Source organism: Miniopterus schreibersii (genome assembly GCF_964146895.1).
Source record: "Miniopterus schreibersii genome assembly, chromosome: 2".
Taxonomy (NCBI): Eukaryota; Metazoa; Chordata; class Mammalia; order Chiroptera; family Miniopteridae; genus Miniopterus; species Miniopterus schreibersii.
The window spans coordinates 103,661,680-103,673,573 of record NC_138102.1 but is presented as its reverse complement, the minus strand read 5'-3'; positions in this window follow the sequence as shown (position 1 = coordinate 103,673,573).

Below are 11,894 nucleotides of genomic sequence, written 5' to 3'. Positions count from 1 at the left end.
AAGTCTGTATACATTTTTGTGGGGATAACCTGTATATGGGTTTTGCTTTCTTATCCATTCAGCTACCCTATGTTTTTTTTATTGGAGCATTTAAGTCATTTACATTTAAAGTGATTATTGATAGGTATAGGTATATATTTATTGCAATTTTATTCTTTTGACCCTGTTCCTCTGTTTTCCTCCTCTTCCCCTTCCTCCTCCTCCTTGTTTTTAAAGCAGGCCCTTTAACATTTCTTGTAATACTAGATTGGTGGTGACAAACGACTTTAGCGTTTTCTTGTCTGGGAAGCCCTTTATTTATTTTTCAATTTTAAATGATAGCATTGTTGGGTAAAGTAATCTTAGTTGTAGATCCTTGCTTTTCATCACTGTGAATATTTCATTCCAATTCCTTCTGGCCCGAAATGTTTTTGTTGAGAAATCAGCTGACAGTCTTGTGGGAGCTCCCTTGTAGGTAACTGATTGCTTTTCTGGTGCTACTTTTAAGATTCTCTCTTTGTCCTTAACCTTCGGCATTTTAATTATGATGTGTCTTGGTGTGGGCCTCTTTGTGTTCATCTTGTTGGGACTCTGCACCTCCTGGACATGTGTGTCTTTTTCCTTCAGCAGGTTAAGGAAGTTCTCGGTCATTATGTCTTCAAATAGGTTCTCTATCCATTGCTCTCACTCTTTTCTTTCTTGTGCCCCAATGATGAGGATGCTGTTATGCTTCATGTTGTCTCAAAGCTCCCTTAAATTATCCTCATTCTTTTTAATTCTTTTTTCTTTTAGCTGCTCTTATTGGGTATTTTTCCCCCTACCTTGTCTTCAAAGGCGTTGAATTCAATCTATCTTCTGCCTCATCTCACCTATTTTTTTTTCCTTCCAGTGAATTCTTGATGTCAGATACGGTATTTTTCATTTCCAACTAGATGTTTTTTATGATTTCTATGTTCTCTTTTATGCTGTTGTAGTTCTCACTGAGTTTCTTGAGCATCCTTATAACCAGTACTTTGAACTCTATATCTGATTATTTACTTGTCTCCATTTCATTTAGCTCTTTTTTCTGTAGATTTCTCTTGTTGTTTCACTTGGGGCCTGTTTCTTTTTCTCCCCATTTTGACTGAGTCTTTGTGTTTGTTATGTATTAGATAGATCTGCTGACTCCCAGTCTTTGTGGTGTGGCCTTATGTAGTACATGTCCTGTGGGACCAGTGGCACAATCTCTTTTATCACCTGAGCTGGGTGCTCTAGGAATGTTCCTTGTGTGGGTTCTGTGGGCCCTCCTGTTGTAATTGAGTCTTGATTGCTATTGGCCTGTTTGTGTGTGGGATCTACCCTCAGGTGACTGACTGTGAGTCTTAACCCCAACCACAGAGTGGGAGCTGCTGTGCAGGTACTGACCACATGAAGCAGAATTTGCTTCAGTAGGTTTTAGTACCTGCCAAGATTTCCCTTTGGGTATACTGTTTGTAAAACGTATTGAATCCTGCTCAAATGTTGTCCAAAGCTAGCCATTGGGTTTGTTGGTTCTGGACCTCTTAGGAAGGACTCTGGTGTAGGCCAATATCTGATGCTGTCTGAGTCTGGCCCTTGGCAACCTGTTTGGAATCCACAGTTTGTGGCTACCTCTGTTGGGTTTGAGTGCATGCAGGAAGGACCAAACTGAACACCAAGGTGGTTTTTACCAACTTCAGGACCAGAGTCAGGTCAGAAAAAGTTCCAATGCACCCTGACCAGATCCACCTCTGCCTGCCTCCACCTCCTAGGTTCCCACTAGGCTCAGTCACTGCAAGAGCCTCTGGCAGAGTCAGGAGGATGGGGCTAGTAGATCTCCCATGAGAGGGAGTGGTCATTCAGGCTTCAGTGGTGGATATGGTCTCACCCCAGAGCCACACGACTCAGTCTGTCCCAGATTGTGCCCTGACCTTGACAAGGCAAAGCCACTAGGAGTCAGGTGGGTAGAGCATCCAGAGCCCAGACGGTGGGTCTGCTGAAAGCCAGGAAGGTGGTTCTATCAGATCTCCAATGAAGGGGAAGTGCCAGTCAGGTTCACGGGAAATTGAAGGGAATGGTCCCCGCTCCAAAGCCAGACAATTCCATCACTGACACCCCAGACCTCTACACTCTGGCCAAGGCAGATGACTCCTTTATAGGGCCTCAGTTGTCTGCCCAGACCTCTACACTCTAGCCAAGGCAGATGACTCCTTTATAGGGCCTAAGTTGTGCAGGGTGGGACTAGGAGGAGTTCAGAAGGTGGGGCAATTGCTTCCCCCTAGGCTGAGACCACATGGAAGGGAGTGTTTCACCCAAGAAAGATGGTGAATGTGGCATCAGAGAATGACTTAGCATAGGAATCCTGGTGGCTGACCCTCCCAGGCCCCCCGCCCCCAGCCACAAACCCCAGACTCTCCCCAGGCAACTCTAGTACTCTCCACCTTCCCTTCCCTCAAGCTCAGAGTGAGTGGCTGCAAATGAAATTTTGTGTGTTGGCCCTTTAAGTGGGTGCCTGTGTCTCCAGCTGACTCTGTCTTGCCCTGGCAGACAGAAACACTGTTGCTTTTCACAGCCTGATGTTACTGGGCACCTCTCTGGGGTTGAGACTCCACCCTTCTCAAAGGTAACTTTTGCAGCTGAGAGATCCCTCTGGAACCCATGGGAGCAGGGCCAGTCTTTGTCAATTCTCCGCCCTTCCTACCAGTCTTGATGTGGCTTCTTCTGGAAAGCCTTGGTTATAATACTCCCCTTCAGCTAGTCTTCAGTTCATTATTCAGGATGACTGTTCCTTAATTTAGTTGTAATTTCAGTTTGGTCCTGGGAGGAAGTAAGAGTAGCTTCCACCAACTCTGCCACCATCTTGAGATCCCTGGGGGCTTCTTTATTTCACTCTCAAGTATCAATCTAATAAACAATTTAGCAACACACACTGTAAATTGATCTTATTTGCTTTTGAAATTGACTTAAGTTGTAAATTTTGAGGACCTTGCACTCTAGAAGAGTCCGTTGTGATGAACAAATCATGTGTATGTGTGTGTGTGTCCTTGTTTGAGGTTTGCTAGAGCTGAAGTTGCTTACATTCCTTCATAAAAACTAAACCACCTACCCAGAATGTGTAATGTAAGGATACAGTCCATGTCAGCCAACTTTTTCTGAAAGGATACCAGTGTGTTCTTATAAGAGATTTGAGTGGGTGTAAAAATATCAGTGACAGGCTTGTGAGAAAAAACCCAGGGTTGCCTACAGCCAGGCAGGCAAGTGTTAGCAATTAACTGACTTTGACTTTTGGAAAATGAGTAATTACTCTGAAGTTTGCAATTTCAGGTTTTGGGTGCTGACAGCTCCTTGGCTACTCTGACAGGAGAAAGCTCTCAAAGGCTTTCTCTGGAGTGCTTTTATAATTACTCTGAGACCTCTGCTTCTGAGGCATGAGAGCAAAACTCTGTGGATGGGTCACGAGCTTCCTTTCGGAAACTGGTAAATCACATGCAAAAACCCTTCTCTGGTATATTTATAGTTCATGAGTACAAGAAGGATATATATTTGGTTAAGAAGTGTTTATGGCTTGAATAAACACAAAACAATAAAACTATATAATTAAATGCATTGATTTATGCCATATAACTACTAATCTTTGTGCCTTTAGTCCACTGAACTGTATATCTGGCCTCAGGTCTGCATACCTTCAGGCTCTCCTGCTGGAACTTTCCCCATAGAGCTGCCCAGCTCATCTACTGCCTTCAGGCCTCTAGTAACTGCCACCGTTCAGGGAGGGGCCTCTGATTAACCCAAGTAACTGAGTAACAATACACTCAAGCAATATGTTCCTATTTAGATTTTCCATCCCACTTACAACCACTTGACATATGTATTTACTTGTTTATTTCCTTTCCTACTAGAATTAAGCACCATAAAGTCAAGCTTTTTGTCTGTTTCATTCTGTTATACCCCCAGCTCCTATAACAATTGATAAATACTCAAAAATATTTATTGAATGAATTATGAATTTCAAAATGTTGGATTTGCTTCTCAATAGTCATCAACTTATAAGGAGGAAGATACTGGGTGTCTATAATGTTCCCCAGGAATTCACAGGATGGTCAGAAAGTAAGATTCTGAGCAGGTAGCAGACAGGTGTTTCTGTTTTCTAGCTGTGGTTACTAGTTAAGAAAAAATGTCAACAATGTAGGCACAAAGAACTTCTCAGAACATAGGACACACTGAGGGTTCTCTGCATCTTAGCAATGGGTTGAATATCCATGTGGCTTAATGCCAAATTCTGCTCCTGGTGTTAAATCATTTCAGATGACATATCTTTAAAGGAAGATGCACCTGACAATGGATTCAAGAGCAATAACATGACAGAGAGTGGGAGGAAAAAGATGTTAGATGTAGCAAATCTCAACACCTTTGAATGTATGACTTGAATTCCAAGATCAAGTTCCATCAGACTGACAGTGTCTGAAATGAGCGTGTACATTGCTGCAGAACTTCTGCCATGGGCTCCGCACTCACTGCAGCTCTGAAGCCCCCGACTCCCAGGAGCAGGGGAGGAGGAGCACAGAATTATTGTTCTCACCGTGCTCCCCCACCCTGCAATGAAGGGAGGCGACGGAAGGCTGTGGTAAGAGAGGCTGAGGTAAAGCTGGAAAGGTGTCAAATCCACTACTTTGTGCAAAGGGGCACTCACTGATGTAGACAACTTCAAAACCATATTTGTGTCTCAGGGAGTGGTAAGAAATGGATTCAAATGAAGAAGGGCACAAGTCTGTGGGTGAATGAAAGTGGGCATCGAATGACAGCACACACCCAGTCATGCCTTTCTCACCCTCCAATTGTTTCAAATCCCATTTGTCTGCTATTTTTATTCTCTAAATTTCCTGGTTGAGGTAAGTCCCATTTGCATTCACATAGTCATAATAATCACAAGAGAAAAAAATATATATTAACACAGATAGGTGTAAACACACAAGATTACAATACACAATAGTATGTCTACATTTTCCCTAGTACCTTCAGTTAAACCTCTGGTAGGCCAGTTCCTTTGTTTTTTAGTCTCCCATATGTCAATGTCTTGTCATCTTCTTCAGTTTTCTTCCTTTAAAAAATAAAAGTGCACAATTTATACACCCCTATGTTCATAGCAGTGCAATTTACAATAGCTAAGATCTGGAAACAGTCCAAGTGCCCATCAGTAGATGAGTGGATAAAAAAGCTGTGGTACATAGAATACTATGCAGCTGTAAAAAAGAAGGGTCTTTTATCCTTTTGGACAGCATGGATGGAACTGGAGAGTATTATGCTAAGTGAAATAAGCCAGTCAGAGAAAAACAAGTATCACATGATCTCACTCATATGTGGAATATAATGAACAAAATAAACTGATGAACAAAATAGATCCAGAGACATAGCATGGAACAGACTGACAAATCTCAGAGGGAAGGGGGTGGGGGTGGAGAAGTGGGTGGAGAGAGATTAATTAAAGAACTTTTTTGCATATATGCATAACCCATGAACACAGACAATAATATGGGGAAGGCCTGGGGGGGGGGGATGCAGAGTGGAGGGCATCAATGGGGGGAAAAAGGGGGAGCATCTGTAATACTTTCAACAATAAAGATAAAATTTTTAAAAAGCTATATAGAAGTAGTGTTGCCATTGTAACTTGCCTGTGCTCATTTAACAATTCCTCCTACAGACTTCCCTTTGTCGCACTCCAGAGATCCATTACAACCAGGAGCGATGAACGCCTAAGGAGAGAAAGTTGATTCTGTGGGCTGATGCAAAGCAGGAAGCTTAGGAAGCTGTCTTCACTTTTCAACCTGAGAATTGAAATTTGATTCTACTACAATCCTCTTTTCCAAGTCACCCAAAGCCTATGTCACTGACCCAGGCATCTGCTCCAGTGTCCAGCTCTCCACTCCCATCAGGCTGCCTGGGCAGAGGCCATCACTCCTTCCTCTCCGTGGACCCAGATGCTACGGGGACTCCCCTCACCCACTCAGTGTGATGCTGTGGGAAAAGCAGGTGATAGGTCAGCGAAAGGGTCTGGTTTGAAGTCCAGTCGACCACTTACCTCTTGAGGCTTGGAGTATTCCTTTGGTTTTCCAGCCTCAGTTTCCCTTTTTCTAAAATAAATGCAGATGGCAACTATCTTAAAGATGTCTTCCACTAAAATGAGGAAGTGAACTGGAAAAGAGATTCAAGTGAGATACAGAGGCCAGAAAATTCAAGGAGAAGAGCAGCAAAGCGACTCTCCAGGGAGGGCTGAAGGGGTGCAAGATGACAGCTGATCCGCAAGGAGCAGAGGCAGTCGGAGTCAGTCCAGACTGGGGCAGTGGGCCTCAAAGACGGAGCATCGGGTGCCGGGTGCCATGACTCTGCCTCAGTACCAACTTTCAGTGAGTAAACTACTGGAGGATGGGATCCTGCAAAGAAGGGACCAAAACAGGACAGAGGAACACTCGAGATCCAGGGAACAAGGAATGAACATAGGACAAGGGCTGAAAATGCTGCAGCAGCCTGCATAGCAGCCGCCCCTACAGGAAGAGGCGAGGTCCCGAGGAGCTATGTGGCCAAGAAACAGTGGAACTTCATGGCCTTGGGAGAGACTGATTTTTGGAAGGTATGAAGAACATTAGTAGGTGACTGATAAGCCAGAGAATTATTGACTTTCAGAAAACCAAAAGTAAGACAGGAAATCATCATGGTACACTAAATATTGAACTGTGACTGATAGTTGTGTAAGCAGAATAATGTGAACACTTAAGTAGATTTAATTTAAAACTGTAACTATTTTGAAAGAGAAGGAAAGGCAGAGAAAATGGTGGGGAATGAGAAGTATAGGAAATCTATAAATCATGTTTAAATCGACAAATAAAAAGAAAACAACATGTTCAGAACTCTGGGCATGTTTAAGTGCCAGCAGAAATCAACTGAAGAAGCTGACCGTGGTTGCCTCTGAAAATAATGGGAACGGGGACAGGTAGGGGCCGGGAACTGCTGTCTTTTATCTTGAGCTTTCCATATTTGAATTTTTAAGCTATGTGCATACATTACTTTGATAAAATGAAAACCAATTTAAAACACCCACTTTACGAGATTGCTCTGCGGGTTACTGACAATATTTGTAGAGTCCTTAGCACAGGGACTGGCACAGAGAGGCACTCCGTAGTGGCGATGGTGGTGGTCATTTCTATTGCTTGTATTAACCCATGAGGTGGTCCAAATAAATATGTAATTGATTGCTTACCGTCTGCCGTGCACTATTCTGAGTTTTTTATGTGTATATGAAAGATGTTTGCAGAGAACTCTGAGTGCTTTAATAAACATTTTATGTTTAAATGCTAATGTTTTTCACTGAGGTAACGTTTGCAAAGTTGAGAGTGTGTAATTCTATATTCCTTGGTAGAAGTTAGATCATCCTTGAAAAGGGAATTTTACCATAGGATCTTAGGTGTCAATGAATGAACTTTAGGAATTTTATGAGCCTCCTAAAGCTGTAAGCAAAATTTTTGAGAATGTGCAAAAGTGTATTTTTTTTCAAAGAGCTCATATTTTAATGAGGTCATCAATGAGATCTAAAAGAGTTTGTAAAAATATTTCTAGAGAATATAAAATATTGATACTAGTTTAATAAATGTTGAGTGTTGTAATACAAAAATTTTTATAAAACCCAAACTTGACCAAAAAATTTCCATTTGTATCTTAACTCAATATATATATTTCCATGACTCTATTTGTTGTTATTTTGAGTCACATAAACCAAGAAAAGTTAATAGTTGGTTTTTTTTTAAAGGAGCATACATTACAGAATCTTTTGCTATCTGCAAAGAAAAAAAAAAGTATAAAAAAGTCTTTGTGCATGTGCATGTAAAGGGAGAGTAGAATGGGGGAAATTCAGAAAGAAAGAACTGAAAAGAGTTTTAAAAATTTAAAACCTCACATCCTAATTCTTCATCCCTCTCCCTTTTCTCTTTGAATTAATCTTCTGCTCTTCCTTGGGCGGATAAATGTTCATTTACTTATTTTTTTTTACTTTTATTTAATTAATTAATTTATTTAAATGTATCTTTATTGTTGAAAGTATTACAGATGTCCCTTTTTTCTCTCCAAGGACCCCCTCCACCCTAGACCCCTCCCCCAGGCCTACCTCGCTATTGTCTTTGTCCATGGGTTATGTTTATATGCATTTAAGTTCTTTGGTTAATCTCTCCCCACCCACTCCATCACCCCTGCCTTCCCTCTGAGATTCGTCAGTCTGTTCCATGCATCTGTGTCTCTGAATCTATTTTGTTTGTCAGGTTTTTTTGTTCATTAGATTCCACATATAAGTGAGATCATGTGATACTTGTTTTTCTGACTGGCTTATTTCAATTAGCATAATACTCTTCAGGTCCCTCCATGCTGATTCAAAGGGTAAGAAAAGATCTTTCTTTTTTACAGCTGCATAGTGTTCCATTGTGTAAATGTGCCACAGCCACTCATCTACTGATGGGCACTTGGGCCATTCTCAGATCTTAGCTATTGTAACTAATGCTGCTATGAACATAGGGGTGCATATATTCTTTCTGATTGGTGTTTCAGGATTCTTAGGATATATTCCTAGAAGTGGGATCACTGGGTCAAATGCAGGCAGTTCCATTTTTAATTTTGGAGGAAACTCCACACTGTTTTCCATAGTGGTTGCACCAATCTGCATTCCCACCAGCAGTGTACTAGGGTTCCCCTTTCTCCATATCCTCCCCAGAACTTCTTGTTTGTTGATTTGTTGATGGCAGCCATTCTGGCAGGTGTGGGGTAATACCTCATTGTGGTTTTAATTTGCATCTCTCTGATGACTAGTGACTGAGCATTTTTTCATGTGTCTCTTGGCCATCTGTATGTCCTCTTTGGAGAAGAGTTCATTTACTTTTTAAAAATCTTTTTTCTGCCTTCTGATTTTCATGTGATCTCTTTCTTCATAAATCTGTTGGACGTGCAGAGGAGTGGACGTGCAAGGGAGAAGGAAGCAGGTAAGCCAAGGTGCTGGATGAGGCAAGTTTGAATCAAAAAGAAAAGGAAAAAAGATCATATTAAAGAAATTAAGTTTTTGTGTGGTTACCATTCCCCCCTTTCTTTTGATTATTCCTCAGTCTTGAGGAAAATAAGGCAATTGGGTGCAGGTTCAATCACAAAGGAGGATTAGCTGATAAATGGAGTCAGATTTGCCTGCCTATTGTGACCTTCTTATCTGACTCTTGCAATCATGCCCACCTCTTCCACGATGGTCCCTAAGCCTAGAGGGTGCTTTCTAGGTGTTCAGTTTACAAGCAGGAACCACAGCAATGGCATAAGAAGCAGTAGGCCAGGATACCTCTATCCTAAGTAATAATCAGAGCAAAGTTAGTCTTTGAGTCTATAAGACTTCCAGTCGAGAAAACCTCTAGATGAAAGGCTCAGAGCTTCATTTTAGCTAAAATAAAGGTAGGCAGTGACAACCTGACAGATTCCCCTGGTCTGCAGTCCGAACATCCCTGATGAACGTCCTGACACCAGTTCAAACAAGCTCTTTGTGCAGCTTTCACTGTAGCAGTCACTGAAACCGTCCACGCATGTGAGCTGTTGTGAGGATTTCTCTGAAGTTTACGTTATATCATTTAGCTGGGGTCTGCAATTGCAAGGCTTAGGAAAACAAACAAACAAACAAACAAACAGTTATAGTTCTCAATTATTCCAAGGCAAAAGATGGGAGAAAAATGGAACACGAGTTCAGAGGGCTGCAGCTAAACACTTTCGTTAGAAAAATTTATGATCCAGTCTAGTGCACAAGTGAAAAATAAGATTTTAAAGACAATGAACCAAACTTTAAATATCCACAATTGGACATTATGATGACTACTGAAATAATTTTTTTTTTTCTAAAATCACCCTCATTTTATCAGATAGCCAAGTTAAAACTAATTTATCATATAAGTCTAGTTTTAATAAATTTGGCCTGTTATTTCCATAAGTATGACAAGAATAGTAATTGATCATATAGGCTCTTTTAAGTCTGCTTTGCTGGAATTTCATAAGGAATCTTCAGAATGAACTTTAATTAGCCCCTCAGGGCTAAGAAGCCAAGACACCTAGTTGCCATCAACATTTGCCTACAATACCTATTGATTTGGGTACATTCCTTAGGTTCTTGAGGTTCCCCAAAATGCCTTGAGATTCTTCCTTTGCCACCTCCCAGAAAAGCAATCTTCGTTCCTTACCTGGAAAGACTGCTGTGAACCATGTAAGTAAGGTACCAAGCCATTTCTCCAAAGGGCTTTTATCAGCTTGCAAAGTCAATATTCATTCTTTAAAGCTTTCTGGTGACATCTAGAGTCTATGCATACATCTCTCAAACATATTACAATCGAAGTCTTGGTAATAAACCAATTTTAATTGTGTCCTGTTATAAAAAGAACAGATTCTTATTGAATTTATGCAAACAACCATATGGTCATGAAAATAATAATATTCACTAAGAGTTTTCAAATTCTAGAGGGACCAGGTAGGAAGGAGAATATAAATATCTCAATACTGCCTACAAAGGTATAACTTACCAAATTGCTCTAAGAAAAACAAGTTTCCTTATATCTGGGAAACAAAAAAAATAAAATAAAAATCAGCAATATTTCCATAAAGATGATCATCATCCTCAGTTTATTCAGTCCCATGTAATTAATTTTTGTCTATCTTGATCCTTTGCCAAAAGTTCATAAATCTGGCTATTTCTTAGAACTTTATGAGTCTTCATCCAGTTTAAAGGTATAATCTGAGAAAAGGTATAATCTCAAAAAACTATTTTAGAAAAAGTTAGAGTCCTTTTCATGAATCTTTCTGAATATGAAACATACTTGCAAAAGCATAAGGTAAAACAATGACTATCTATAAATGACAAAACTTAAAATGACATGATTATAGATCTGATTATAATCCAATCTAGAAATAACTTTGCTTTTCTGTAACATAATATTTTAAGATAACAAGAATAAAAAATTAGTATTGTGTCAGGATTTTATAGATTCCTGGAGATTTTTATATAATCCCCAATATGTAATATCTATTTAATAATAAAAATATATAAATATATTCATATATATATACATATAGATGTATACATAAATATATAAATATGAAAATATATACACAACTGTTTCATTAGTTGACAAAGCTTAACCTTCTACAACTTTCTTAGTCCCTCTTAGTTTGTCTCTTCTTACTCATTCAGAAATAACCAACCTCATTTTAGGAAAAACCTTGCTCTTTTAATTCCTTCAAAAAATGTATTTCCATATTTTATGCGTTACATTACTACAAACATATTGCTTCTTTCCACCTTAATTAGGAATCTTAACTCTTAGGAACCTCAATGTCTGGTCATAATTAAAAAGTAAGCAATTAGTATTCTTTAGATTGATACAGTTATGAACACATTTAATAATTTCTAAAAATATATTTCTTCAACACAATTTTTTAAATGTGGCATAAGACATGTTTACTAAGGGACCCAAATATCTTTAATTTATAATAAGCAGGTAAACCTATGTTTAGTAATTAATGTTTTATTATTTTATCTTATTTAGAACTGGTCTAGACATTCAATGAATATCCATTATTTAACTTAGCTAGCAAAAATTTAGTTTCAAGTTACCAAAGAGATTTATAAAACTATCGAAGCACAATACAATTATTGCTAAAGAGTTAACCTAAAAGAAACTTTTTATCCCATTTACATTTATTTATTTACTTGTTCCTAACAATTAAATTTAGATTACTTATTAAAATTTTATCATACTAAGTTATTTTGTTTATTTTTCAATTTTTTTTTATAATCCTCACAGAGGATATGTTTTTTAGTGAATCAGTTGCTTCCCATATGCCCAGACCAGGGATCAAAGCCACAA